This window comes from Bison bison, unplaced genomic scaffold (genome assembly GCF_000754665.1).
Source record: "Bison bison bison isolate TAMUID 2011002044 unplaced genomic scaffold, Bison_UMD1.0 scf7180017864289, whole genome shotgun sequence".
NCBI classification, from domain to species: Eukaryota; Metazoa; Chordata; class Mammalia; order Artiodactyla; family Bovidae; genus Bison; species Bison bison.
In genome coordinates this window covers 6,755,783-6,761,557 of record NW_011494861.1, presented here as the reverse complement: position 1 = coordinate 6,761,557, position 5,775 = coordinate 6,755,783, and positions in this window count along the sequence as shown.

The following is a 5,775-nucleotide window of genomic DNA, read 5'->3' as shown; positions in this document are numbered from 1 at the left end:
GGGGCCGGGCGGACTCTGTCCAGCCTCACCCTGGAGCCCCGTGGGCGCCTCCCAGAGCCGGCGGGGTCCCCGCGCTTCTCCCCACCAGGGGGACCCTCTCCTGCTGAGCGTCCCCGGACAGAAGGGCCTCGTGTGACCCCTCCCCCTTTCCTTCCGGGGAGGGGGCCTCCGCAGCCCCTAGCAGTCGCTCCCATCCCACTCTTGCCCTTGCGCCCCTCGCAGCCAGGAGGGTGGGGTCTCCGATGCTATGGCGAGTGAGGCTCTCCATACTCCCTTGCCCTTTACCTTCTGTGACCCTGATCCTTCTCTGGCAGAGGGGTCCGCCTCATCCTCTCATCTTCTGTGGAATCTTTGGGGCCTCTGCACACCATCTGTTGACCCTTTTGCCAGGACAAGGGGACTCGGGCTCCCCTTGTTCTTCTCCCTCTCCCAGTGGGTCATAGGGGCCTGGGCAGCTCTGAAGTCATTTCTAAATAGGAAAGCAGACACTTCTTACAGAGGAGGCATCCTCTCCGCACACTTTCCTGGGTTGGGGTGAGCTCATTTCCTGAATACCCTTTGAGTTGCCCTCTCTCTCTCTTTTGGGAGGAACTGGACATTCCAGGGCTCCTTTCCCCCTTTCTCTGTCTCCCCTGTCGTGTCCCTCTCCTTGGAGTTCCTCCTCTGGGTGTGAGGGTTGTTGCCCCATCAGATGTAGGGCAGGGCTTCCAGTACCTGTGCCTGGTACTGGAGTGAGAAGGGGTCCCAGCAGCAAGCCTGTGTCTGAGGGAAACGGGTCTGCTCTTGCTTCCAGTTTACTCTTGCTCTTAGGTGGGGGAAGCATTCATCTATTGACACTGCCCCACCCCCCACCTCCCCCAGGAAGAGGTTCCTGTGCCCTTGGCTTTGGGTGTTCATGATTACTGTCTTCTGTGCACTGAGAACCAGACTTCGTACATCTTTCATTCAAGAGACTTTGAACCTTCCCTGGAAATAAACTTCCCATTTCTTTTTTAAGAGAACTCATATCCTCCTTATGGCTTCTGTTTCCCAGTCAGCCATATTTAGTGAGCCTGTTACCTTGACTTTTTCTAATTTTCTTAAATTGTATTCATGTTGGCTGGGTAAGAAGAAGCCATATGCCTTTCCATCCAGAAAAGGGAGTGGAGACACCCATGTCGCCCACATGCCATTCAGGAAGAGGTTGCTAGTGTGCTCCTTGTTGTACTAGAACCTTCCTTGGGTCCTGGTGTTGTCTCTTGTGGGATCCAAACATTTCTTTTGAGCTTACAGGTTTCAGGGAAGGGGAAATGGAGAGGCTTTCTATTTTTTTGTGGCTTTGGTTCTCTTTTGGCAAAAGAAAAAGGATACTATGCATTTGTTTATATTTACACACATACAGGCAAATATTTATAGGTGGAATTACATCCATTACGTTTATACAGGAAGTTGAAAGGGTTAGATGACTATCTCTACATCTTGGGTGTATATGGAGACTTTAATGTGTAAGGACATAGATACGCATCACGGTTGTTGGGAACTCTTCAGCTTAGAGGAATCTGAAGACTCATTGATAAATGGCCACTTCTTGCCGCTCTTTCCTCTGTCATTTGTACTGGACAGAATAAGCAGAATGACATCCTGAATGTTCACCAGGTCCCTGAACAGGCAAAGTGTAGAGGGCTCGCCCCTGCCCGCCGTGACTTAGGTGTTCTGAATTTAAGTGATCATCCCTGCTTGATCCTTCACAGGGTGAAAAGTTCTCATCTCTACTTCTTTACTGCGGTGTAGGAGAGAGAGATTTCCTGTATTTTGGGGCAAAGGATAGGAGCGGGGGAGAGGAATATGTGTTTCTCTGACAGAACTAGGAATGAATAGCCGTAAATATGTCACTGTTTTATTTTGGCCATTTAAATAATTGAGAGAGGTTGTGCATGCTAGGAAAAGGTACCTTTGGGAGGGCCTGTGACACTTTGTGAGAGGGTGGGAGGGATGATCCTCCAGGTTTTCTGTGAGCCGCACAGTTTGTGTATTTGGCTGGTTCCCCTTGGCTCAGGGTCCCTCCCTTCTGTAGCTCCAGTGGTTGCTTCTGCCTCGTTCATCAGCTGAGTCTTACTTTGGGACAGTCTGAGTATGGAGCCTCATCACCGCCATCCCCCTGCCCCAGCTCTGTCAGGGTTCTGCACTGGGGGTCCTTGAAGAGCTCTTCTAGTGAGGAGCCCTTCCACCTGGGTTACTGAGTCTGGAGGCAGTTACCTGGAGGATGGCTCAGCATCAGTCGTTGACTTCACAGCCTTGCCCCTCAGTCTGTATTGAGCTCTCCAGTGGGCATCATACTCAACGTCTGACAGTTGTGCTTTTGACCTCAATTTCCTTTTTTTTTTTTTTTATTAATTTGGTTTTTAAAAGTTTTTGTACTATTTCTATTCTGCCTGCCTCTATATTCAGTTGATGGAATTGTGTATTTTTAGGATATAGTATTAAGGACCGTGGGAAAACAGGAGTTGACTACCTGCTGTCTGTGTTGGCGTGTTCCCAGCAGATTCCTCTCCCTTCCAGTGCTGGATCTTCTCCTGCCCTGCCCAGTAACGCTGCCTGCCTTTTGGAATTTTCCCTGCCCTCTGGGGTGCTCCATCTGTGGGCAGTAGGAGGAAATTGCTAAAGTTAGAGGAACACGCTCGAGGTTAGTGTGCGAAGTTAGGTTCCTTTCTGTGAGTTTAATGCGCTGGTGCTTTCTGTGAGACCTGTCCTCACAGATTATTAGAGCTCAGCTTCTCTGTCTTCCCCTTCCAGTGCACCGTCAGGCTAGACGGGTTCTGTCCTCTTATGGACTTTTCTTATGTCTTTCTGTTAGAGCATCCCTCGCCCCTCCCCTGCACCCCTTACCCCTCTGCCCAGCTGTCTGGACAAAGGTGGGTGACCCATGGGACATGTCTTCCCTTGCCTTTTGGACAATCTGACTTATCCTGCTTCTGGGAAATGTTGAGTTTCTCCATCCATGTTCAGTGGCTTCAGAAGGTTGACATGTGCGCAGCAACCTCTACTCAAGGTCAGAGTGGGTCAGGTTTTTCTTTTCAAACGGGTAGGGTTGCTCTTGCCTCCTCTCTGAGACATCTTTATACATCCTGCTCATCCACGTTTTCTGTTTCTTTAGTTTTTAGGCTTTCCTCTTAAAATAACCTGTTTGTTAGAGGCATGTGGCGTTATTTAGCTCTGTTTATGCTGGGTGTGGCCCCCGTACCTGGGGGATTGTATTTCTTCCGGCCTGCTTCTCAGTGCGCGTCTTCTGGCTGGATGTTGCCTCCATTCCTCCTTCCTCTGGGCCAGTCTCCGTTTCCTTTCTCCTGAGTTTTGGGGAAGCACATCTTTGTGTGCAGATGTACGTCTTTCCAATTTCCTCATGGAAAAAACAACAGAAGGTGACTCTCACGCATCCTCTTCCTTTCACTTCCCGATTGTGCCTCTTGCCTCCTTTGTGGGACCTTTGCATTTGGCCTTTTGGACAGAAGTTGTCTTTACATCCGTGTTCCCATCATTGAGTGTGTTCATCCTAGAGACCTTCACTGAGCTGGTATTTCATGCAGGAGTGTGTGTCTGTGTGTGTGTCTGTCTCTGTGTGTGTGTGTGTCTGTGTTGGGGGGGTGAGGGTTTATGTGACTCTATTTGAGACCATAGGGGTTTCCTTTACGTTTTAGTGAGCGTGACATTTCAGTTTGTCTTACACTTGTCTTTTTATATATTCGTGCAGGGAATTCTCTTGTGAACTTTAATTTTTTGGATTGTTATCTTACAAAGACATACTCTAGCAGTGTACTATCCCATTGAGCTCTTCCCCACCCCTGCAGGAGTGGGGGTGGTGGAGAGGGTGGAGGGCAGACTGGGAGAAGCACTTAACAGCTTTCCTTCAGACAGTGTGTGGGGTGTATGTGTGTGGGTGTGGGTGTGTGTGTAGAAAAAAGTAGTCAATCTTCGTTCTGTCTCGGTGTAACTTCCAGGTCATTTAGATATATGTTGATGCTTGTGTAGCATTTGAAGAGCAGCATAGTAAGTATTGTAGAGAATATGAGATCATAGATGTCCTTTATAGAAAACAGTGATAGAATAAGAGAGAGAATATTCTCTTAAGGTTAACATTTCATATCATCAGATAGTAAGGAGTGTATGAACTGTCACATTTTCACTACCAGAAAGTGTTGTATCTAAATTTTGTGCCTAATTCTAGTGACTGTTCTTAGGCCAGGTATCTGGTATACTTATTACAGTTTTTATTTATTATGTGATTTAATTCTTTACACTTTTTAAAGGTACTGTTATTTGTACCTTTTCTTTATTTTGGTCAATAGCTTCAGTGTTTTGGGGTATAGGTTTGGTGTATATAGTGGTGACAGTAATAATAAAGAATTAACCTGAAATGTACTTCTTCTTTCCCTCCTATGTTAAATCAGATTTCCCCTCTCCAGTGTCTGTAGAAACCAATTCTGCTAGTATTTCATTCTTAGGAAGAGCTTTTGTGTAAGACTCTTGTAGTATGGGGTCCTTTATCCATGTGAAGATGTGACTGAATATTTTTTGTGGTGGCAGGTGATGTGTGTTTCTTTTGAATTTCCATTATCACAGACCATTTTCTAAAATGTTCTGTATCTTCTAGAATCACTTACCATGACCTTTTTTTTTTTCTTTTGATGTTCTGGATGACTTAAATCCTACCTCCCTTTTTTCCCATAAGGTTTCTTTATTGCCCTTCTCATCATTATTTTTAAAAAAATATTTGTAGATCTGCTGTATTTATAGCCTTTCTGTCATTAAAGAGGGATGCCCACAATTCTTTTTGTCCTGTAGTGAGAGGCAGTGCTACTTCTTGGTAGGGAGATTGGGATTTAAGCCACAACGTAAGGGGTGATGGTTGCATCTGTGACTGGACAGCATCCTTGGTGAAACACTGTGTCCTTCCAGCGCCTGGGCTTCCCCATGTGGGATTTTGGAAATTTTTCTTTTTGCTACATTTAGCCAACTTCCTTCAGTTTCTTTGGCTTGATAATGATACATTTCTTTGGGTAGAGCCAGCAAGTCTAGACTTCATCTGGGGCCTTCATCCAGGAGGTGGTGTGGGGTCTTGAAATGTCACTCTGCCTTTTACAGTTCTGTTTCTGTGGTCTTTGGTGTCTCTGAGGGTGAGGGTAAGGAGTGTCCTGGCTCCACTTCTCTGTCCATAGAACATGAGTTAGAGTGCATGGTCACTCACGCCCTGTTCTGCATTACAGCATGTGATGGCTCTGTCTTGTCTTTTTGTTTATTTTCAGAAAATCTAATCAAGTTCAGGATTTAGTTGATCAGATGTCGTCAGATCTCTATTTTGTGCTATCCATGGATGTCGTGGCCATCAGTCCTGTGATTAACATGTATTGCTGTTCTGTCATTAGAAAGGGAAACTTGTAGACATGTGGATGGTCTTCCATCCCATAATATTTGTCATGTGTTTGTAAGGAAAGTGTTTCTCTGTATATATTGACAGTAGACAGCAATCCTCGATTTTTTTATGTGATGGGACAAAGTAAAGGGTGTTTTATTCCTCTCCCCTATCAGTATGCTGGCTGTGTATTTCTAAGGTTCTGTTGCGTCTTTCTGCTTTGAATGGCATTGCTTGTAGAAGGTCATGGGCCTCCTTGTGTAAAGATTGGTAATGCTTCCTGAGCATTTTTTAGTTCATTACCTTGGACTAAAAAAGAAATACTATGTACCCCGCTGCAGAGAGAGGCCAAGTGTCAGCCACATTACTTCCCTTTTTTTTTTTTTTTT